The sequence below is a fragment of the Microtus pennsylvanicus genome, chromosome 9 (genome assembly GCF_037038515.1).
Source record: "Microtus pennsylvanicus isolate mMicPen1 chromosome 9, mMicPen1.hap1, whole genome shotgun sequence".
Lineage (NCBI taxonomy): Eukaryota > Metazoa > Chordata > Mammalia > Rodentia > Cricetidae > Microtus > Microtus pennsylvanicus.
Genome location: NC_134587.1, coordinates 14,361,570 through 14,387,309, shown reverse-complemented (window position 1 = coordinate 14,387,309; position 25,740 = coordinate 14,361,570). Strand labels below are relative to the sequence as shown.

The 25,740-nt window shown below is 39.2% G+C and overlaps 1 protein-coding gene across 9 annotated transcripts in view; it reads left to right on the top strand.

Moving 5' to 3' along the window:
• B3galt1 (beta-1,3-galactosyltransferase 1) overlaps positions 1-25,740 on the top strand; it is a 501,059-nt gene that overhangs the window by 365,854 nt on the left and 109,465 nt on the right. Inside the window, exon 1 of one of the 9 annotated variants that reach the window (XM_075984986.1) lies at positions 23,550-23,692. The exons of the other annotated variants lie outside the window; for them this stretch is intronic. The gene's annotated coding sequence lies outside the window, so the exon portion shown is untranslated. Of the gene's footprint in view, positions 1-23,549; positions 23,693-25,740 lie in introns of those variants that run through there. 9 annotated transcript variants of the gene reach the window in all.

Below are 25,740 nucleotides of genomic sequence, written 5' to 3'. Positions count from 1 at the left end.
TTTCTAATTTGACTTAATCTTCGATGTTGTGTAATTGAAATCTCTAATGCTTGGGGAACCAACCGCAGATAAATGCTTCCTTGACCAGTCAGCTGGTTAGTAACTGGATAATCACTTCCTGTCAAGGTCTTCAGTTAAGTACTATTGTTTGTCATATTAGGTAATAGGGAATCGTTACAGGAATTAGAAAGAAAATAGATCCTGGAGTAGGAAATATTTTCAACCTATCATCCCCTCTGCTCACTGCAGATTTATGTCAAACTATGCAGAAAACTGATGCACCCCATCTCCCAAATCTCAGCATCAACTCAAAGCCCATGTAGGTCTCACTTGAAAGCTGTCTGACATTGTCTTCACTGTCTAAGATGATTTAGATTTATTATTGTCTGTACCATCCATACCAGGCATGTGTGAGATCTAAGTGGACTCCATCCTGAGGCAAGATTCCTTTCTTGTGATTTTTCATGATATACATTTCTGTACCTTCATGAAAATCAGAGAGCTCCAAAAGCCTATCTGACTTTTAAATTTTTTTACTTAGGTTCAGGGTTTTTTAATTATTAATTTTACTACAAACTAATGAAAAGTAAGCATCCCTAGAAGGTCCGCCTGAAAGGTTCAGTATGTTAGTGCTGGAAGGAAAGCCACAGTCTATGACTCAGGCACATTAGTTTCTGCCTTTGACTATTCTATATACACCATCTCTGAAGAGTTTCCAAGATCTTTGGCCTTTACTACGTTTTCTGACTAGTGAGAGACGAAATATTCTTGATACACTGTTTTTTTTTTCCGGGTCAAAGTTACCTCAAAGAATATCTCAAGACAGTTACATTGAGCAATCAAATGTCAGTAGAATGTACAAACTTAAATGAAAATTCAATATATCATGATTTTTCAAACAATTAGGCAAAGAGAGAAGCATAAACTTTTCTTTCTATACATAACTACATTTTCTCACTCATAAGGCAAAAATCTTATGGCACAACTAATTCATCTACTTAGTGGCTGATGAATTTTTTAGAGGTAGCTTGAAAGATAGTTCTTTATTTCAGAGTCCTTAAAAATGCATTAGGTTCTATCTAAATGACCCAGTAAGTAAGGTGCTTGCTGTAAGCCTAAGAACCCGAGTTCAGTTCCTGGAATCCTTTTGGTAGAAGAAGAGCATTGACTCTCTTAGGTGGTTCTATGTACTCTGACCTCCCCACATGTATGATGGAGACTATCTAAGAGGAGTAAGAGGGATCAAAGAAAAATAATTAAGGAATTATAACTTAAAAATATATTTTAAAAACATTATTTTGGATTAATATGCAAATATTCTATGCCATTTTAAATTCCTGCTTTATGATTTCCTTCCTTCTTAGTTCTTATTATAACTTTTAATTTACAAGCATTGACTGGGAAGCCCATCATCATCAATCATAAGTGCCTCATTTACACAGCTGATTATTGGATTCATTTTACTGTGCCAGAGTGACCTAAGGAAGAATATTTTGCCTAGGAGATTTGTGGGGCAAGAGAAATTATGGAGAAAGTCCCAGCCATAAGAGAGAATGAAAGCCTTCCCACACTAAGGGGCCGGTGAACATCATGAGGGAACTAGCCCGTTGAATGGGCAATTGGGCCCAGGCTCTGGAAAGACGGATGAGGGCTGATGGAAGACAGGCACTGTCTGATTCTTACTTCACTCCTTAATACAACTAATCGACATACAAACAAGAATGTTTCCTGCTTCCATTCCTCCACTGTGCAAGGGCAAGTGCAGATGCTCTAGGAAATGCGGGAGGAGTGTATCCAGTCTAGAAGTGTATCCAGGGTTACACCTCAACAGAATCTGGAGTAGGGCCTACTGCCAAGGAAACCATGTCTGTTCTATGCCTGTCTTCCTAGTCCTGCTATATAAGGCCCCTATTTAAATTTTTAGGAGAGGAAACCTTGCTTTATTCCTTAACATATTGCCCTGTCAAATTCTGTCATTTGCCACATGTGGTGGTGCATGCCTATAATCTCAGCACTGGGGCGGATGAGGCAAGTTTGAGGCTGCCTAGACTATATATGGCGATTCAACCTCAAGATAGATAGAAAGATAGATAGAGCGATAGATAGATGGATAGATAAATAGATAGATAGAGGATAGATGGATGGATGGATTAATAGATAGACAGACAAACAGACAGACAGACAGATAGTAGGATAGATGGATGGATAGATAGATGATAGATAGATGATAGATAGATAGATAGATAGATAGATAGATAGATAGATAGATAGATAGATAGCGTTTTGATAAGTTTCTTTTCGTCATCAGTACATTCTCCAGCCTTTCTGCTCTACTTGCTGTTAAATCCTCTCTGCTTCCCTTCTAAATACATGGATACAGAAGTAAATAATGTGCAGAGGAGCGTATCTCAAGCCCAGGACACAGGGGCAAAAATAGCCGAGGGACATTCTGTTGACCCACAAAGCTGCAAATGTGGCACTCTACTTTGCAGACATTATTTCTCCAAGTACACTCATTTCCACTTCACAGATAGCATCTGCATTGTGTAATTGCTGTGTGTGTGCACGCGCACGCACGTGCGTGCATGTGTTTTGGATAAAGATCATGGCCCCATTGCTGACCTGCAGTGCCCAGAAGGGCACTCCACAGGCATTGTTCCAAAAGGAACAAAAGAACAATTGTTTCTTTATACAAGCTCAAAATAGAAGTGCCCTTTTCAATACTGCCTAATATTGTAATGTTCCTATCTTTTTTTTTTTGACTGACTTTAACCACTGGGTCACTCATCCGCAACATCACTCTCTAGGTTTCTCTGAGTCCTTTGCTCACACACAGCCAGCTACATTTTTTAAGGTTGAATCACATTTCTTTTTCTTGTTTGTTTTAAGCTATATTTAGGTCTGTGGTGTCTCAATTCTTAATGGTGTCTGTAACAACTCCCAAATTAGGAAGCTCTTCAAACTTCTCCAGCAATGTGTTGTTCCTTTGCTTTTTCAAATCATCTCATGGTGTTAACATAATAACTAATATTTGTACAGTGACTTACAGTTTACAAAATACTTCCAAACCTATCATCTCTAAAAACGGAGATACTAGGAACTCTCTTCCAATTCAGATACAGTCTTGAAGACAACACCTGGCTTAGCATAGAGATAGATGCCAGTGACCCAGCACTTCCTGGCACCTACTATGGCCCTGGGTTCAAATCCTAGTATCACTTTCCTCTACAAAAATATTATGTAGATTATGTTTTCCAAAGGCTATACTGATGCAGACTTTAGATTAACTCCTAACTCCAGACACCTCAAAGTTCATCATGCAATAATGCCTCCTGTCCATTGATGGCAAACATCACAGTTACTGTTTAAAGCAAACTTCATGTTTAAAAATTCATCTGAAAAGCAAAATGTATGCTTTTGTCAACATGAAATCAAGACATAAAATTAGAACCATGAACTTTTACAGACAATAACAAGTAACATTTACAATTTATAATGCAGGACACCCATACAAAGTGTGTTCCAATCTTTCTACTACATTTAGCATAGTGATGATTCTATAAAAGCGGTATCAAAATCCTCCTCCTCTCGAAGTGAGAAACTCAGTTGTAAGAGGGCATGCACCTCACTTGAGCTAGAAAGTGGTATGATGGGGACTTGAACCCAGTACATGGGAGTCCATTGAGCAAGCCCTTAACTTCTGTGCCATTGAGTTAAGAAGGCTGGCTCTATAATCAACTTTCAGCTCCATCTATCTATTTACTGACAACATTAATGACAAATATTTTCACCCTCTAATTGAGGGGGTTTTCTGTAAAGTCATAAACATGTTCCAAAATTCAGTGCCCAGTCACCAGTTAATAAATGTCTGCTCACATCCTACTGACACTGAGTGCCCTTCACTTATTTATTTCTGCCATATGTGATGAGCATATGCTGTGTGTGCCATGCTCCAGCTTCTACCTACTTGGTCTGTGGAAGCTCCCAAGGCCACCTAGCCATACTACCTTCTTCCCTGTACTTAAACAACTGTTTCTGTATATAGAGTAGAACCGTTCTTTTATCTTGGCCTTTCTGCTGATGTTTCAGATGAAGTTGTAACTAAAGCATCATTTTTGGGGGGTGCATAAGCACTCTGTCATGTCCAGATAGTTTTCATTCAAAATGCCTGACGTGTGATTATTTTATAAGACTCTTTCTCTGTGCCATTATTACATGCATAAACAAAATCAGCTTTCACTGCAGTCACCTCCCACCCACACTACATTAGTTTAAATCAGAGGCTTTCTATAAAGGACACCTTGATTTCCTGGCCCATCTTCCTTCCTGCCCATAGCCTGGATCATGGACAAATCCCTACGGTTCAGGGCAGTGGTACCTGATGGTTCTCTACATGTAGTGAGATTTGTTTTCAAACACCTGCCCACCCCAGGGATCCATTGTCTTCCTCTAAGACTTTAGCTTTCTCTTTTCCTCGGCCCTTAAATTTAATTGGACAAACTTTCAGTTTGCTTTTGATCTACTGTGACTTGGTAAAACACTTCTACAGAACCTGACTTAGAAAAAAAGAGTATTTTATATGCAATATCATGACTTAAATTGCATCTCTCTGAATATGGCCAAGAACAAAGACTCTGAGCTCAATGTCAGGCCTGACACCCTTGCTATAAAACAAATCTGAAATTCCTTTAATTGGAACAGACATTTTATGATCTGAATATTTCTGTAAACCCATCCATACAACCAATGTAGCCAAAATTAGCATATATTAGCAGGCATAAAATTATAAATTGGACATGTGGATGAGCTTTATTGGTATTGTAAAATATTATGGTAAGACTTTCCATCAAAATGTTCTCATTTTGTGGCACTACATTAAAAATACACTAAGAGTTGTGGATGGCACCAACAAATTCGGAGTTGAACTTATTTGGATTCATGGTGCTCACTCCAGACAATCACATCTTTAAACATCTAGCAGATGGCCAGAGCTAGTCTGGTGAGCTTTCTCAATAGCGATGAAGCCAACACACAGTATGGCAGACCATTGGCAAAGATTTACCATCACCTGGAAAAGAAGCTTGTGGATGAAAAATAATGAAAATTATCTGAGAGTAATTTCCGTAACACTGATGGAAAAACTGTTTTCATGGCTGAATCTTAAGAGTCTCTGCGTAGAACTAAAGTCTTGGATAATTTGGTGCTAAATCTATTACTGAAAAATGGATGAAGACAGTAATAGAGGCATGTGATACTGCTGAATGGATTATTCTGTGCAGGGAAACAAAATCTTCATGGGAGGAGCAACCTGTATGGCTTGTACTGATTTGTTGGCATGTTAGAATAATCTATCATATACTTATATTGATGATAATTGTGTCATAGTGTTCCTCATTGACATTTAATAACTGAAAAAATAAGGAAGGAAGGGAGGGAGGGAGGGAGGGAGGGAGGGAGGAAGGAAGGAAGGAAGGAAGGAAGGAAGGAAGGAAGGAAGGATACTGGTTTTAGGGATTTCAGTGCAGGATCAGCTCCTCTACTGTTTCTGGGTCATGGTGATGCAGATCATACCAGAAGGGCATGTCTCCAGGATGCAGAATGAAGGAGATGGGAAGGAGACAAGTAAGATATACCCATCAAAATCACACACACACACACACACACACACACACACACACACACACACACACACACACACAGTGGGAGGAGAAAGAGACAGAGCTACTTCCACTACCCACCTTCTACAGTTTCTTCTCCTCCCGGTAGTTTAGCCCACGTCTGACTGCATCTACGGATTACACCATTGATTAAGTAAGGCTCTCCTGATCTGATAATCTCTAGAACAGGCTCACAGACACGCTCAGCAGTGTGCTCTATTAATCTCCTAGGCATTTCTCATTCCCATTCAATTTATCATCAAGATTAACTATCAAAATAATGGAATGGAAGGGAAAAGAACAGGGAACATTATTTTTGAGGCTTATGAAATCGTACTGCAACAGTGCACACCTGAAAGTTGTGTATCTGTCAGGCTGTTGCAAAGCCCTTTAATTGTGACTGTTTTAATCCTCACGCTTTGTGTGGTAGACACTGTTTGTATTTGATTTTCGCACCCCAGGAAAGTGAGATAACGAAATTTTTCACAGCTAGTCTGAAAAGAATATGCTGCATCTAACACAGGGGGTATATCTGGGCCACAAAGAGGGAAGCTGGAGGAGAAAGGATGGACACAGGACAGCTAGAACAGCTGTGGAGTGTTACACTTCAGCATCCGCATCAAGCTGTTTAAGAGTTCTCTTAGATGGCTGTCTAGGTTGCTGTTTTTCAGGGGGAGGGGGCGAGGGGAGTAGGACTTGTCGCAGAAGCTTTCCATGTCCCTCCCTCTCCACTGTGCATCTCGACTCATCAGTCTCACAGCAAAAGTAGGCTCCTTGCTCTTCAGGTCAGCCTGAGCACTGCAGCTTGAGTCTGTATTGATGTCCATGCCCATATTACCACAGAAAGTCAAGTGGATGCCCGTAGACTGTGCTGCCACCTGAAGCCATGCCGATAGCTAGGCCATGCTGCCACTAAGGGCCATGTCTGAGTCCTTGGTCCTCTGTAACTGGGGTCTCTGTTGATATCTAGGACTTGGTACATGGTCCTACTATAGCCGGGGGCCATGGTTGTGTTCTATGCTGTTGCCAGAAACCTTGTTGAGGCCCAGTGTGATCTTAAAGTCACCTCTTCTACATTCCCTATTCAAGTGCTTTCTGACTTGTTAAAACAACAAAATGAATACAGCTTGATTGTTCACCAGACATGTCAGACACACCATCTTCATTTCACAGATGAGCTGGGAGGCACAGATAGGTCTCAGATAAGTTACTGAATGGACAAAGGAGCTGGTAACATTCTTAGGAGAACTCAGTACATCATTCTACCTTTGAATTTACTTGCGATGGAACTCATTCTCCAAGGACATTTGTATTTGTCTCAGGTTTCCACAAATGAGCTGGTGAGGTGCTTCATCATACCTCTAATGGACTACAAATTCTTCTGTGGTAAAGACATGATGTGTAATGTCTCTGTACATGGTGGCCCAGAACATGATGGTGTTACTGAGCTCAGTTCAGTTGTGTGTAACAGGCATTCTGCCATCCTTTGATTGTGACCGTTATTATTTAGTGTCTAAATTCAAGAAAGTAGAAATTGGTCAGTGTAAATGGAAGGACATAGAGTGAATCACAGAGAAGCTTCAAGGCACTTCAGTTTCTAAGCAACATTTCACCCTCCCCCACTACAAAGGCAAGCCGTTAAACTAAAGGGTTTCTTGACATCTGAGGGGCGCATTAGTAGTTCTATGAACTGTTCGTTGCTATAAAGAGTCAGAAAAGCCAGTCTATGGAAACTTCAAGAAGATACTCCCTAGATTATAGATTATAGAGCAAATAATAAGGAAGTAAACATCCATTGTCCTAGTGAATAGTCATCTTAACCATAATGTAAAGTTTCTTAAAAGACAGTGATCGTCTTTGACCTCCTTTCCTTCAAGTTTACAAGTCTGTTACTTGTGGCTGCTACTGGAACATGAAGTTAAAGTAATTTCTTTCCAGGTTCCAGCCCATTATTGCTGTAAGGCAAGAACAAATTTTCAGTTGCTGTGAACATGGCCTGAATGCCTGGGAACATTTCCCAGACAACTCAGACAGCAATATATGAACGAGGAAGAGTTCCACACATCACATGACTCTTTGGTCAAGAAATCAGAAACATCATTCGTTTTACCTGAGGCACACAAAGATATAAAGAACATCTCAGTAGCTCTGTGGTCATGTTTTTAAAGTGCTCAGATGTGGATGGGAAAGAATAGAAAACCAACTATGAGCAGTTCTCTTTTAAAATTACTTTGTAATAATTCAACCATCTATTTTCCCAAGATCATACCTGGGATGCGTGTCTGTTAAAACAAATAGATGATGTAAAGAGGAGAATAAAAGACAAGCTCTAAGTCAGCTGGCTTTTTAAAAATAAAGTATTCTCTGAATCTACAATTCCTCTCTCTCTCTCATCTGAGAGAAAGGGGGAGAGAGATGCTATCCATCTTTGCTTGAATTCCAGTATTCTTCAAATAACCCATTCATGATTGTCATTTTTCTGCCTCTCTCTCATTTTTAACACATGCAATATTTTATTTCCCATTCCACTTTGCTTGGGCTGCCAGCATCTCACTCCATTCAAGTAACTGGATTTGTGCATGGTTTTATATTTTTAAACAATCACTCTAACAATACCCCAACTGTCTCTGGAGGAAGGAGTACAATCTTAAATATAAATCAGCCTGAGTAGAGCGAAAGCAGGCTCAAGGAAGGCATTCAATCCCCCTTCCAATCTCCAAAGGCATGCTGAGAAAGCGCTGAGACCAGCTACAGAGAATATGGCAAAGGTGAAAAATGACAATGTGAAAAGCCCCCAGTTATATCAAATTTTGCTTTTTTATTACTTTGGACTTGTCAACAAATCTGAGAGTCATGCCTTTTTAATATGTTTCCTGAGTCTCTGCTAACTCCAGCATTTGGCAAGATGAAATTCCAGTAGACTGTTTAGAGTCCCCTTGCTCCTACAGCAGCTGAACATCTCAATGGGCCAGCCACAGAGCAATAACAATGAGAGGGACAAACTCCAATGTGTTTCTTTCCTTCCTTGCCAGCTGTTGTAGCAGGGACTGTTGATGTTTTATGTGAAGCATGTATTTGAGAAACATTTCTAAAAGGCACAAAGCACATTGTGCAAAACAAGCAAGCACATCTTTCAGTCACATTCTGTATGTGTGCATGTGTATATGTGTATATATATTTACATACAAAAAGAGAGGCATTGTTATATACACATAGAAACGTATGGGTATATGCATGTGTGTCAGTAAAGAATAGAGAAGTGGTTAAAGATGTGAAAATAAATAATACAGGATGGTCCATTGAATCCACAGTCTGTTTAAAGTGTCTTAGACATGTCATATTTATTCTTATTGCGATCCATTTTGAAAGATCAAACAGAGAGTTGGTGAAGTGATAATTCAGTGGGAGAGGGCATAAAAACACTTGGTGCATGCGCACCTGTGAGAACCTGAGTTTGGGTTGCAGCCTGCACATAAAAAATCCAGGAGAGGCTGCATGTGCATATAACTTTTACACTATGAAGGCAGAGGCAGGAGCATTGCTGATGTCTACTGGCCACCGTCCAGTAGCTCCAGTCCCCTAGTAATGCATGCAAACACAAAGAATTGGAGAAAGAAGACAGAGAACTAAAAAGCGTATCTCTTATGTGTTATCACATTTGTACACATGTTATTCCCTCCAGTTTATTAATTAAAGGTCAAAGAATGGCAAAGATAAAATGTGTCTCTGTCAAAAAGCTACTAGGTTGAAAACTCCAGATTTTGAACTATAGCCAACTGACTAGGTATCCTACAGTGCCAAACCTAAATTCCCAATTTTGCCTATGTAAATATATATCTTAATGCATTCAGAAAGGAAACTCATCACACACACTCACACACACACATATACACACAGACTGTCACACACACACACACACTCACTGGGAACCCTTCATTTAAGAAACTAATGTTTATATTTCCATATAAAAAAACTGTGGTCATTTAATACACCAATAGCATGCTAATGGGACCCAACACATGTGGTTGTGTGAAAAGACAACTTAAGATGCCCATCTAGTTCCTCAATATCTTGTCTTCACTGCAACACACCTAAGGCCCCCTTTGGAATGAATTAGGGCACAGAAAGCAGCAAGGGGTTGGAGAAGAAGAGAGTGGCCTTAAGATGCAAGGCCAGCAATGTAATAAGCTCCATCACTCATGCGGAATTAGACTGCTGTCGAGCTAGATTCATAAATTCAAAAGATTGCAGAAACTCAGCTAGCATAAACTCAAGATGCTAGGACTCCACAGAATTCAACCAGTGAATTCACTGTCATAAGTTACTTTTCCAGCAGCAATTAATGACAGCTATTTTCCCCTTTGTTGAAACTGCTTCCAGAGAACACAGAGGAAACATCATTTTTTTTCCCAAAAGTTATTTTCTGCATTAACTCTTTAGATTTAATTGTCTTCACCGTCAGTTTTAAAAACTGAGTAAAAGAGAGTATGTGGTCAAAGGTTCCTACCATCTCTGTGTATGTACCTGTGCCAGGTATTCTGACATGGTCTTTACCTGAAGAACAGGCTGGTAGTATTTAATATGTATTGAATAGGTAAGGAAACTGTTATATTTTTTAATCCGTATCAGTAAAAACAAACTCCCCATCAAACTCAGATGGTTTGACTGCAAAGCCTGAATTCTGAGATGGTATTCAATGAATTCATAGCTGACCAGCTAAAAATGAGTATATTCAGAGGAAGTCAAACAGAAGATCCGTGCCAGCAAGGAAGGGCTGCTCACTGTTTCAGTTCTGGATCATACAGTTAAAACACAATACAGATAAACTAGAATATGCTGATGAAAAGAGCAACCTAAATGGTAGAGGGCTCACAACCACTTCAGCTAAAGAAGGATCACAGTGGCTAGCAATACTCTACCTGGAGAAGAAAAGGCTCACTATTGGTCTGTCTTAATACATCTGAAATGAAAGGAGTGAGAGAAAGGAGGGCCCTGTAAAAGATTGTCTGCAAGGCTCCTTAACAGGCTGTTTCTATGATATATTCCTCAGTACTCCCAGAAAGTGGAGCTATTAGAGGAGACTTGTGAGCAGAACATGAGACTGAATTTTCCATTAGTTCACTTTGATGGTGGCTGTTATAACTCAGATTTAATTCATCCATGGGGTTTCTGGTGTTGTAGGAAGGAAATTTAGATGTGGAAGTATTCATGTTAAACTAGAAGCCTTTCCCAGACTCAAGAGTCAACCCATAAATGCTTCATGATTACAACACACCAAAAGAATGTGTTAAGATTTCTTAGGCACTCAGTGCCCATATTTCCTCTTCTCTTCTTGGGAAGCTCTATGGGGAATCTGAATGAGAATGACCCTCTCCCAGGGGCTTTTGTATTTGGGTACCTGGTTGCCAGTTGGTGGAACTGTTTGGGAAGAATTAAGTCTTTCCCAGTGATTCTCAACCTTCTTAATGCTTTGACCCTTTGATAGAATTCCTCATGTTGTGGTGACCTCCAACCATAAAATTATTTCATTGCAACTTAATGACTGTAATTCTGCTGCTGTTATGAGTCATCATGTAAATATCTGTGTTTTCTGATGTTCTTAGGCTAACCCTGTGAAAGGTCTGTTTGATCCACAAAGGGGTCACATCCCATAGGTTACGAACTGCTGAAATAGTGCGGCCATGTAGGAAGAGGCATGAAGGTGGACTTCAAGGCTTCAAACCTTGTTTTCTCTTTCTCTCTCTTTCCTCCCTTCCTCCCCCATCCTGACTGTGGATCCAGACATAAGCTCTCAATCACTGCTCCAGTGTCATACCTGTCTACCTACTACCATGCTCCCTAATGTGAAGATCATGGACTCTAAAATCTCTGGAACTGTGAGCCCCAGCGAAATGTTTTCTAAGTTGTCTTGCCCATAGTATCATATCCTAGCAATAGGAAAGTAACTAAAACAACCTCCTAAGGGAAAAAAAGTCTGGAAGAAATGACAGTATGAGTCTAACACATCAGCCGTCCAGTTCTGCAATGGGATTCTAAAATGGTAGACATGGGAAATACATGCAGGAGTTGATGAGATGGCTCACAAGAAAATGTTTCTAAGAGAAAAACATGTTGACATTATAGGGAGGAATAAGTGTCGCAACTTTGAGAGGCAACAGTGCTAGTTAACAGACAATCTTCCTTGGCTAAATGCTACCGTGCAGCTGTCCATGGAGTGAGTTGATGAGTTAAGTATGTGAGTTAGTTAGCTGAAAGATCAAGTTCATTCTCTAAATGTAGTGACATTGGTCTTAATGACCAACAGAAAGAGAAGGTCTAACCGGTTTAGCACAGACCCAGGAGGCAGAATCAGTTACAACTGATTTGACTAAAGCGATCTTACCCACAATGAACAGCACACAAAGTTTTCAGAGGTCACCACAGTCACATTCTTCTTAGATGTGTCCCTCTTTAGGCCTCAGATACTACTGGCATCTTCTGTATAAACCACATGCACATGGAAGTAAAAACACAACTGTAGTAGGAAGCTGCTTGTTTGTTTCCTGGCTGCCCAGACCTGAAATAATCACTCAGAAACTATATCACCTGAATCATGGCTTGGCCAATTGCTTAAGCATATTTTTAGCTAGCTAGCTCTTACATCTTAATTTAACCCATTTCTATTAACCTGTGTATCGCCACGTGGCTATGGCTTACTAGCAAAGTTTTGACATGTCTGTCTCTGCAGTGGCTCCATGGCTTCTCTCTAACTCCACCTCGGTTCTCCCAGCATTTAGTTTAGTTTTCCCCGCCTATCTCTGGTCTACCCTATCACAACTTCTTTATTAACCAATGGTAATTCACAGCATACAGAGGGGAATCCCAAATCACGCAATAGTTGTTGAGTATGCTGCTCAGAGTACAGTTCACCTCCATCTGAGATGTCAAATGGCTCCTAGATTTCTTCACCTTTCCAAAGAACTACTCAGTTTTTACTGGTTGAGTTATGTAATTTCCATTGTGGGACTAACTGTTATCTATATTTGAAAGCTAGAAACAACTGAATTTTAAATTTCATATATTCTTGCAATCTTCTGTTTGCTGACTTACAGTACCTTTCCAAATCCCCCCGATAGTTGTGGATTGAAATGTACAACTACAAAGACAGCAACATAAATAGTCATTCCCTTGTGAACAGACGTGAGATGTTCTGGCTCCCTATGCTGTTCTACTGACTTTTCAATTTCACAGAGATTAACTTCAGTCTAGATTCCAACCCCTCACCCTGATTGCTAAAGTTGAGTTTTATCCTTTCAACCTGCTAAGCCCATAACAACACAGAGTGCATAGAAAAGGACAAATTATCCATGTTTCTAACCAATACTCTGTGAAATAGAGGGATGTTTTTAATAGAATTGTTGATCTTAACTTTCTCCAAGTAACAGTCCTTTCTAAATTAGAATTCCCAAATGACTCTCAAACTTCCAGAATTATTTACTAGGATAAAAAATACCAAACATGCCTATTAAATGTAGTAGCTTTCTTGGGTTAAAGGAGAGGATGGAGGAAGGTGAGTGAAAATAGGTATCAAGAGACATTTGTCTACAGTTCTAAGGTCAAGGACTTTCTTGGAGGCTGCTATGTAAAGAACTATGGTCCAATGCCACTGTTTACTGCATTTTAAAAAGCATAGGAAATAATTCTCATCAACTACATATTTTCTATGTATTTAGAATTTAGGTTGCTCCCTTTTGAAAGTTAGACTAATTTGTCTTCTCATATTCTCTCTTTTCTAACATGCAAATGTTTTCCTTATCAACGTCCATATCACCAGACTATAGACTTCCCTTAATTCTGAAGGTTAGCCCATAGTAGATGGACAAAAACGGATATTTTCAACTTGAAACTGGGCTCCAACTAAATAACTCCACTGTAATTTGAACCTATCATTTCATAAATCTAAAAGGTATTCCATATGCAGGCAACCCAGCACCCTCGCAGCATACAATGGAGTTCAGCATAGAGAATCAGTTGTTAGCCATCTTGACCATGTGGCTGACTGAAGCCATGGCTCTTTTTTTCTGCATAAGAGACTCTGATACCAGTATTTTTACCCGAGAAAAATATCATGTGCAAAAATATGGTTTCTATTAAAAGGTATACAAATTGTAGGCCATTATATAGTTGAAGAATTCTAAGTTAAGCCTGCATCAGTTGGCCACTATGTGTATTTTTAGAATGAAGGCATTGATGAAGAGTGAGTCAACCTATTTTACCATCCATTTCACCCTAAAGCAGCTCTGCTGGTGGAACTTAGAAAGCTGCATGTTGGGTCCTACTCAGATTGGGGCAAGTGGAAAAGACTTAATATCTCTTGAAAGGACTCCATTGTAGCCACAGTGAAGCTAGACAGTGCCTTCAGCTTCTTTACTCTCAGGCAGAAAGTGAAGCATACACTATAGACTGTAACTACAGGTTTTCAGAGTCCGTTGACCTATTTCGCTGCAGGAATGTTAGTACATGCTCACCGCGGTAACCAGTGAAGCCACCATTTTATGTGATGTGCTTGGATCCAGGATGATTCTGAAAAGGAAAGCCTGTTTAAACTTTCATGTAATCAAATCAGATGTGGTAAGTAAAATGTTATGATTACAGGATGATAAAGAATAGATTTGTAAATGTATTACAGGAGTGCCCCGTGGATAGGCTTCAATGAAAGTCAAGGGTACGAACCATCTTTCTCAAATAGTCTTTTGGATATTAGCAAGGGAAAAAAAATAAAGGTCACCTTTATATAAATGCTTAAATAATATTAGTAATATAAACTAACAAATAATGTAGTTTCTACAGATTGCTCACAGACACTGGAGCATGTTTTAGTTTTTGCTCATAACGTCATCATACTCTGGCTTCCAAGTGAGAACCTCCTCCTTGCTACACGGCTAGTCACACCTATTCTCATGGTTTTCACTGTCATGGAATCTCAACTTCCATCACCACCTCATCTGATTAACACAGTGATTCCATCCGTCTCTGGAAAGGTCTCCCTCTTTCCCTTGTTCCAGATGCTTTTGATTCAGAGATAAATCCTTGGCATGGTCCGGGCAAGGCACTGAGAACAGAGTACAAGTTTTGTAAAGAAGCTTCTCTGCTGTTTTGAGGATGCCTCTGGGACCAGCTTGTTTAGCTCTCGCTGTCATACACAAGGACCTCTGTATCCCTTAGTTGTTAGCAGTCAGATTGTTTACCTGGTTGAGATGGCATTGCAAAGGTGGAATAGAGAGGCGAAAAAGAAAAAGTGAAAAAAAAAATGTGGCTGTTTAAATATACAGTAAGGTTGCAGAACCAAGCCTTTCTCCTGAGGCAATCCATCTACTTTATTAGTAGGTTCAACATAAGTCAGGTGTTGGACAACTTGCAGTCATGCATATTCAAATGAATTAGAGTCATTTCTTCCACAAGTATGTACTGCAGATCTGTTAAGTGCCAGGCTGGGGATCCAAACATGGAGAAGACAATCTTTTATGTCCTCAAACAAATCTTTAGGAAAAGCGAAAAAGGAAATACTCGGGTGGGTGGTGATGTAGTGAGAACGATATGGGGGAACATTCTTACAGAGCTTTGTAGAAAGAATGCAAACTAATGTGTTGTGAGGCCCTGCCATTCTTGGTGCTAGTGGTGAAGACTTCGACCTCCCCAGATATCCATTCTACAACTTCAAGACTCCAACTTTGGTAAATCAATATTAAATCCCTTTCTATGAATCAAGCTAAAAATCTGTTAGTCATTTGACTTTTTACTGAAATAATTAACTAAGAAAAGGATCTTTGGGGAGGAGTATTCTGGCAGTTCTAATCCATGACTGATGGGCAAATTTGACCTGGGACCATATAGAAACAGCACGTCATGGTAGATGAATGGCAGAGGTAAGCCATTCACTTCATCACTCTGCAGGCAAAGATAAAGGATGAAAACTCAAGCCTCCATTGAGGTCATGTCCTTAATGACCTAAAGACTTTCTCTGTGCTGCACTTACCAAAGGCTCCATCATCACCTTTTATTAACATAATTTGGAGACCAAAAATTACATGCTTAGGGGACTCATCCAAAACTCTAGCAATATCATTGTGCCTTGAAGCTTATCCATTAGAGAAATAACCCTTCAAAAGAATGTTTCTTTTTGACCAAATGAGAAGCCAGAAATTTGATTACAGTGATGGAGTAGTGCTATCTAGCTATTATAATGTTGGCAACGGATGTGTTTAACTGATTTCTATATTAAAGCTGCTTAGGAACTTATTGGGACTAGATGAAGGCACATTAATAGGACCAGGGAAATGATATGCCACCAAAAATTAATGGTGGAAAGCAGAGCATTCATTTGTCTTTACTGAGGTGGAGATAATATCTCTCTACCTAGTACATCTAAAAAAGAAAAGACTAATGAATCTAAATGACTCTAAAATATCTTACTACAGAAGCTTAATTTACCAATGCTCTTCTGCACATTGGCCTTCCACCTTCAATCCAACTCTTAGTAGAAGCTTGTTTTATTATAGCAGTAGAGAGGGTTCCTTTTATTAGCTTTTACACTTATCTAATTTTTATTCTTTGGTAGTTTCACACCCATTTATAGCAAAGTTTCATCCTTACCAGTCCCTGGTCCTCTTATATCAGCTTCATTTATCTTCTTTTGCAGCTTTTCTTCCCAAACAGTCATCTTCTTACTTCATTTGTGTGTGTGTGTGTGTGTGTGTGTGTGTGTGTGTGTGTGTGTGTCTCACTGAGTTACATAAGGTTGTCTGCATGAGCATGCGTGGAAGGTTCTTTATGCAGTGCAGCTGAAGTTGCTGTACATGACCTACACAGGATTCATCCTAGCAATAGTTCATCATGGAAGGGGGAGGGTGAAGGGCTCATGAGGCCCGTGTTTGTTGTTGTTGTTTGTTTTTTGAGACAAGATTTCTTTGTAACTTTGGAGCCTCTCCTGGAACTAACTCTTGTCTCTTGTAGACAAGGCTGGCCTCAAACTCATGGAGATCTGCCTGCCTCCCGAGTGCTGGGATTAAAGGCGTGCGCCACCACCACCCGGTAGCCCCATGCTTTCTTGAAGGACTACTGACAGTTAATGGTGGCAAGGCAAGGGTGTCACTTCTCACTGTGGAACCATGATAAATTACCCACACAATGCTAATGGACTCTTTCAAACCCTTGTTTTCTAATGAAGTACTCGTACCTGCCAATATTTGTTTTCAGGGTATTCTTTATCCACTGTGCACTGAAAACCTGTTGCTTCACTATTATGGATTAGCTATTTCCAACCAATGAGTGTATAGAGGTACAAGTTCCGTAACATGAAGAACAAAGCTAAAGAAGTTTGGCCTCGGCTATAAACCAAAACAAGCTGAAGCCTACAGGCTGTGAGGTGTTATCATGGGACATGCTTTAAGAAAATGAAAGGAGTGAAAGCTGAAGAAGCAAGTTAAGAAAAGCCACAATAAGACGTGGACATTCATTAAAAGAGAGCAAGGTAACGCGATCCACAGCAGGTGAGAGGCGCACAGTGAGGGAAGGCACCTGTTCTGACTTTGCAGAATAATTATCTGCCATAACAGGAGAACCTGAACCTGAACTCCAGGCGACTTGTGTAGGTTACCTGCTAATAATTTTGAAAATTGTCATCATACCAGTTACATAATCCTGTTTGTCAGTTGTCTTGGTTAGGGTTACTCTTGTTGTGATGAAACACTTTGGCCAAAAGTATCTTGGGGAAGAAAAAATTTATTCTGCTTACTCTTCCTTATTACAGTTTATATCCAAAGATGGTCGGGGCAGAAACATAAACAGAGCATGAACCTAGAGTTAGAAGATAATACAGAGGCCATGGAGGAGTGATGCTTATGGCTCCTCATGGCTTCCTCAGCCTGCTACTTTATAGAACCCAGTACTACCAGCCCAAGACCCTACCCACAGTGAGTCATTTCACATGAAGTACCACTTAATATGCCAGGCCTTCCTACAGACTCATCTTTCAAAGGCATCTTCTTAGTTGAGGTTCCTTCCTCTCAGATGATTCTAGTTTGTGCCAAATTAAAATGAAACTAGCCAGCACATCAATCTTGTGTTCTAGAATCCATGACTACTCAAAAGTATATTTCTATCATCTATATAAACTATGAATAACATTACCAGCTTAGAAATGACTGCCTGACTTAAAGAATCATACTAATTCTTACACAATTATATATGTACACTGCTTCTTGCTCATATTGGTCAACCTACCATAAGAAGTGTTGTTTTGACATTTCTTTGCTGTTTCTTAACAATGTATCATCTCTGTATCCATAACAATGTGTTGTTGGGTTGTTGTTTTGATTTGGATTTGGTTTGGTTATTCATACAAACCATGTAGTTCTATATGGTTATCATCGTTTGATTTTGGTGGGTATTTTTTAAGAGACTTGTTCATGTACATTATAGCTATGGTTCACTCCTTTCTTCTACCTAAGATTATAGTGTGAACATACTGGGTTCCTCCTGATGAGCATTGAATTATGTCACATGTTCTGGGGAAATGAAGAATTTTTCATGCAAACCTAGGAAGGGAGCGAATGAGAGTTTTAGTTTAAAAGGTTAGGATTTATAACTAGTGTACCGTATTGCTCACATCATCAGCATTTAGTGTTATCAGGCTTCTTCTACTTTTACAAAACCTGAAAACACTAAGATGCTTGTAACTGTAGCATCAATTTGATGTCCCTAGAAACTAATAAACCCTTCTATCTACATAAGATTATTTCTTCCCTTTTAAGATATGATGGGTTTTGTTTCCTTCTTCTTCTTCAGCTGAAATGCCTTCATAGTTATGGAAATATTTCACATTTCTATATTTTAAATATATTTTAAGAAGAGTATGTTGTCTGTCCAATTTGCCAAATTTTTAGATTATTGCCAATTATCCTTTCTTTGAATACCTTTTCATGATTATGTGAATTTGGCACACACGTACTTCTGTTATTCATTATATTTCAACTATTTATTATCTGTATACTTTTTTCTCTTGTTCCAATCACAATTTTGTACATTTTAATAAAAAGATTGCATTAATCCTACCTCAGAAGAACACAGGGATCTTGACATGACCCCTTACTATCATTCATATGGTATATTTGTCTTTAATTCCCTGAGTTAAACATGATTACATTTGTTTATCTTGACACCCCCCTTTCCTATCATTCATATGATATAGTTGTCTTTAATTCCCTAAGTTAGACATGGTTATGTCTTTATATGAACAGTGTTTATTTTTAGTTTCTTCTTGGTAACTAGTGTCTCTCTACTGTTTCTTCTTATATTTGAGACACTCCATTAAGATTATTTCTTTCTTCTAAGAACGTAGAACGTCTGTAATTTTTAATGATGGTGCAGGAGAGAACCCTGTTTTATTGCACTGTTTTGTGAAACTCTCCTCAGCTTAAGACGACAAAAAGAAACTATTTTTTCTCAGCACTTTGACATCGTTATTAACTGACCAGCAGGAACCAAGGTGTTTTGAAAACTTTATTGTCAATTTTTCATCCTCTAGTTTTCTATATTTTCTATCCAGGTATTTTCAGGGTTGTTAAATATTTTGATGCCCTGGAATGTCGATGTCTATGTCTATGTTTAGGTTTCTGCACATTCATTCCATTTCCATGTATTATGCTTTCCTATCTGTGGACCTATGTTTTTCATAAATTCAGGAACATACTGAACTTTCACATTGTATGTTGGAGGGAACCGCTTGCTTGTCCTGGCCACCCAGAACTGAAATAACCACAGAGAAAATTTATTAATTAAATAACTGCTTGGTCCAACAGCTCTAACTTCTTATTGGATAACTCTTACATCTTATTTTAACCCATTTCTATTAATCTGTATATCACCACGAGCTCGTGGCTTACCAGCAAAGTTCTAGCATGTCTATCTCCATGGCGGATCCATGGCGTCCCTCCCTGTATCTTCTTCCCAGCATTCCATTTAGTTTCCCCCACCTAGCTCTGTTCCCCTATAGCTCTGCTATAGGCCCAAAACAGTTCCTTTATTAACCAATGAAAGCAACACATAGACAGAAGACCTCCTACACCAATTGCATATCCTGTATTATCTCTAGTCTACCTTAATGTTACTGCAACTCTACAAGAATAATCAATACTCTTTTTTATATTCTTCCCTCATATATTACTGTTACTCTCCCATTGTCAATACTCTTATGCTTTTCTCTCCATCTTCTTCCTCTTTCTGATTATTCCTACCTCCTTATGTCTATGTCATTTTATTAAGTCTGAGTGTCATTTGTGACTAATTTGATGAGTTCAATATGTTGATTGGGGGAATGGATAATAAGAGCAATTATAAAACAGATAGCTATCTCAAAGCTAGAGGAGACATCAACTCCTTTCTGGATAATTTGCATTCATAAGCATTCCATATAGTCTTGTAGAGGGTAGCCATAAAACTCATTCTGTACAATAATTTTTCACTTTAACAAAATAATAGCTCTTCCAAGTATTATGTAAAACCATTTTTATTCTGAAAACTGTGAGATCTTTACTAGATTTCAAAAGTTAAACATCATTTTAGAAACTTAAGTCAGTGCGCTTTCTGCATTTGCAGCAAACTGCATTGATTTACATGATGTGTAATCATCTCACAAGCCCTTTTCAGCCTTGCCTCACCTCTGCAATGCAGCGCTCATGACTGAATCAAAGGCCAACTCCATGTTCTGTAAGGTGGTAATTTATTGTTCTCAAAAAGCAAAAGGCAAAAGAAAATCCTAAATTCATCATATGTACCTGAATTGTCCTGATCTAGAGCAAATGAACTTATTAGCTTCCTATAAAAATTATGCGACCACAGACTCCCTATTCTACTATTCTTAGAAATGGAAAAATAACCACACACTTTGATATATAATAATTTGGATAATATCCAAGAGGTGTGTTGGTAAAACTAAATATTCTTTGTTGTATACAAAATTAAGCTACAATTTTACCATTATAATATTTGTTTTTAAATGTCAGTGTTATCTGCAAAAGAGCCTGCAGTTTGTTGTATATTTGTAGCCCCCTTTGCAAAAAATTTTATAGACCAAGTAAATGAGAATGATCTCAGAAAAGGTTATTAAGCACATGTACTCCTAAATATTTAGTAATATATTACAGTGCCATTAAAATTAAACAATCTGTTTATCCTCTGTGTTTCTGATGTTCTTCTAGTAATAGATTATAGTACCATTAAGATTCAGCAGATAATTTGTTCCATGTATTTCTAATGCTCTCCCTGTATTCTTGCTCCATGTCCCATGCCCCACTTACCCCACGCATATACAAAAATAACTTGCAACTCTGTTTTGACTTCTTTCGCTTTTTGTATGAGTTTAGCATTTCTTAACATCAGCATGTGGGGCTTCTGTCTACATAATGTCTTGTTAGTTCATGCTGGTAAGAGGAAAACATTGTAAACATGGGAGGGATTAGTGCTTTTAGGAGTCGATACAATGGTGTTAGAAGGCTTTCTGATCCTTGATGCTATTCCTGAAGACTTAAAGCCTCCTAACAGCAATTTCTTCCTTTGGATCAGGGGATGGCCTTTTACAAGAATGCAAATCCCTCTAGGCTAGAAAATGCCTAAGCCCGTGACCCTTCTTAATATCTCTCAAAAAATATCACATTGAGATATTTATTAAAAAAACTGGGCTTGCAGTGAATTTAGGGAACCCAGAGAGATCCAGTGTGAAAGATATTCAGCACTGAGTGAGGCTGCTAACCATCTGGAGAGCAGGAGGAAGCCAGGGCTTGCAAAGAAGGGGAGAGCAAGAACAAGTGAGACCAGGAGGCTGGCGAGAAGAAACTCACTTGATTCCTGTCTTCCTTGTCTTTTCTCCTGAATGCTTTGTTTCAATGGACAAAACAAATCCACATAAGAACTCTAGGAGTCTGACCCAGAGGACAGAGGGTTCTGCACCATTTCATCCTTGATCTCATTACGTAAGGGTTTCAGAGAGTAGAGAGGGCTCATAGAAATGAACTGACGGAGAACAAGACCATGGAAGTGGAAGTGTCCAGGGTAGACTATGTGTTGCTCATAGCGTTTGTAGGGTTTTAGAATGCATATGTCATTCTGATCCTGACTATTAAAGGTAAGCTCAACATTTGTCATAAATCATGCTTCAAGTTGCCAGTAAAATGTTCATTTTACCAAACCAGATTTGGCTATAGCCACACGCACAAATACATTTTCTCTGCTTACAATTTTCCAGGTTCACTGTCAGTGTTCTGGGAATCAAATGAATAAAAAATACAAGAGAACTGTTTATGTGTAGATCCTAAAAAAAATGTAAGAGGAAAATAAAACAATAAATGCAATGCCTGCCAAGGGTTTGATGTGGGCTCTCTGAAAAGTACAAATGAAACACCATGTATCGTATGCTCAGTGTAAATTAATATTCAGCTCTTGTGAATAACCTCTCAGACATCGTTAAAATGGCTAGAAATTGGGGAAGGCAGGTACTCTTATGTCAATGACCTAAGATAAAATGGTAATATCCACTCAGATGAGATCCACAGATAACACAGACACAGACACAGACACACACACACACACACACACATATTGGTGAAGAGTCTGTCCCCACATCCACTGGTAATTCACAAGGTTAACAAAGCCAAAATTTCAGTATCCTCCAAGCTTTCTCTGAGGTCAGGACCTCTTCATGTTATAGTAGACTTGGCCACTACAAATGGCCAAACTGCAAGTGGGCAGAACACTGGCCTGAGAGGACGTAGCAGAAAACATGATTACCCACGAATCCAGGCTTTGTGATCTGAGTTCAGTATCTACTTCTTCTTTACTTTTTAACTTGTGTTCTGCTAAGCTTCTTTTGACATTCTGAGTCATACATCTCCACATAGTGTCTTGAGATTTACTTTTATGGAGTGTTTTGTGAAAAGGAATGAGGTCAGATTTCCTGGGCAAAGGTCTAAGACAGTGGTTCTCAATCTGTGGGTCACGACCCCTTTGGGGTTACATATCAGATAGTCCATATATCAGATATGTATGCTATGATTAATAATAGTAGCAAAATGGCAGAAATGAAGCAGCAGAAAATAACGTTATGGCTGGGAATCACTACATCATGAGGAACTATATTAAAGGGTCACAGCATTAGGACCGTAGAGAACCACAGGACTGGGAGAATATTGACAGGCAAACCAACCTTCCCAGGGAAGAGCACCATCTATGTTCTTGTACTTTTAATTGCTCAACAATAAATGATGAGAATCTTTCTTTTAGTCATTCATACACATATTAAGTAATTGTAGTATTTCAGGCACCATGCCAAGTGGATACAGAAACTCGGGCAGAAGCACTTGTCACCTGAACCTGATATCTGAAGTTTAAAACACAGTGTAGATAGAGCTAAATTGTACCCATTCTCATTTGGCTGGCCAAGGGCTATCATTAGAAGACAAGCTCACCTTACCTATCGTCATGACTAAGATTTTCATAGAACTCGGATGATAAAAGACCTTTGGTTCGCAACCATTTGGAGACAAATGTTTTATAACAATTTAACATTTAGCACACTTAACTTGAAGGACAGTTAAGCAAAACATCCCTAAGCTCTTTCAGGTAACTTTTAGGGGACTTTGAGATTGCCACATCCGTCCTCTTGCACGTACACACCCAGCCATCTGCTCCTGTCACTCAAGATGACAGAATTCTATTCCACACTCTGGATTTTCACTTCTCAATATAGACCCATGTACCTTACGTCATGGTCCAAATGACTTCCTGATAATAAATCACTGATGTTGGACTCGTAAAAGGCAACAAACACCGACTTTGTTGTTAATATACGTATAACCTTGTCCAATGGATCACATATTTTAATCACCAATAAATGTCCTAAGACTTAAGACGATAATGTCCTGAAGGATCATCTTTAAATCCATTATTGCTTACCCTTTGAGAAGCCTGGTGTCCAGATTTAATGCAATGTTATTTATGCCACGGTAAGTAAATCTTCTCTTGAAATCGGGAAAGCCTTTTAAATGAGTAAATGAAGCTTTTCTAAGGTTTGGAAGTTTGTGGCATTTTGTCCTAGTTTCGCAAGGGAAAGGATTCCTTAGCGATGTGTTGAGAGGCAGCCTGAGTTCACTAGGAGGCTTTGATTGTGTTTAATAGCTTCACTGTCAGACGGTGAGTCACGATCTTTCACTTCTGCTTAACAGTTTGTGTTTACACCTCCTTGCATTTGACAAAAGCAGTGATGGGCTCTGCTCATTGACAGTGATGACTCCTGTTTTTTTAATCAGCACGGAGGAAAAAATAAAATGGCTTGGTAGAGTGTAAAATCCCTTCCTCCCGCTACTTTAAATTGCAGGAGTTGCGTGCGCACCCATGGAAAAAGACTGTGGCGCTAGCTGTCAGCCAATCCATCATTTGATTTTCATGAGAAATTTTTCCTTCATTCTATGAACCTCAAGTCAACAAATGATGTTGAGAAAAGAAGTTATATTTTCTATTGCAAAGCTAGTTGAAATAAACATTCATGAGCACGTCTTTGTAATAGTGTATCTAATGGGATGAAATCAAATCAATCTGATTCTTTCCCCAATCCAGTAAAGCCGGATTTATCTAACAGTACGGTGTGGTCAGAGCACATAGACTCTAAGGAAAGCAGCCACTAAGAAGTGGACCTGATATTTCTGAAGAGATATCAGACAACAATAACTATTAAAAATTTATCTCAAGTTTATCCCTCGCTAGGCTGCTTTTCTTTTTTAATAAGAGAATCTGGAAATTATAAAGCTTAGCTTCGTGCTTTATTACTTTGTGAGCACAAATATCCTCATTTAGGTGACAGTTGTATGGAAAGGTGCTTTATCTTTTGGGGGTGAAAGTAATTCAGATTTGTACCTGACTACCAAATTTGGTACCTGACTACTCCTCCTATTAGGCAGGAGTCTGTTTAGGATCAAGTAGAGAGATCAATAGAAGAGGGAAGTAGTCAGGCTTTTTGTGTAAAGGGCTGGATGTAAATATTGTCAGCTTCATGACAGATGCTGTTAGAATGTGAATATGAAACATCCCCTGTAGGCCTGTGTTTGGTCACGTGGTCCCCAGAGTGCTGCTGCTGCTGCTGTTGTTGTTGATGGTGTTGTTGTTGGTGGTGGTGTTGGTGGTGTTGGTGGTGGTGTGTTAGGGAGCTCTGTACAGCCTTCAGGAGAGAGGTTTTAAGTAAAGAAAGTGGGAACTTGGGGCCAGACTTTTGACTGCTTGTCTTCATGAACTGTAGCCTTGAACTGTCAACCAAAATAAATCTCAGCCCTCTTGACTTACTTCTTGACTGGTGTTTGGTTAGACAAAGAAGAACAACTAATACAGCCCTGCCACACCTTCTCAACGCTGCTTTTGTATCATGAAAATGGGCATGAGCAACATAAATGAATGATCACGGCTTTGCTCAAATAAAACTTTATTTATAAAAACAGTGGTTGGATTTATCTGGCTTGTGAACCAGAGTTTGCTGATGCCTGGTAAAAGACATCATTTCCCTTGGGATATATTTTGGCACATTGCTAAAGAAATAGTGACTGTATTTACTGTCTTGGCCTTTCCATACAGAGAAAATGGTAGAGTTTCCTTAGATTTTGAGTGTACATAAAATTTGCCATAACACCAATAAGCTTTTGTTCAAGACTGGCAGGACCCGAAGAACCAAGTTCTGGGGTAAAGGACGGAAGGGTATCAGATAAGATAATGACAGAGTTATCAAACCGCTATAGTACACTATGTTTTACCAAGTGTTACTAGCACAGAGTAATGCATATTGAAGCAGAAGAGACGGCTGTCTGGCTGTGGGAAAGGAATGAATGCGAACAGGGAATATTGTTTTCAATAATTCCATTCGTAAGGATGATCTATGCCAGCGCTAACTGATGCAGGACTTGTGATGACTGGGCTCTGGCCTCAGAGACAGTTCAGGGAGGACACTGAACCTGTAGGAAAAGCTAGCATATGTACAGGGATTGAGGAGGGACACTTGAGGAACCACAGG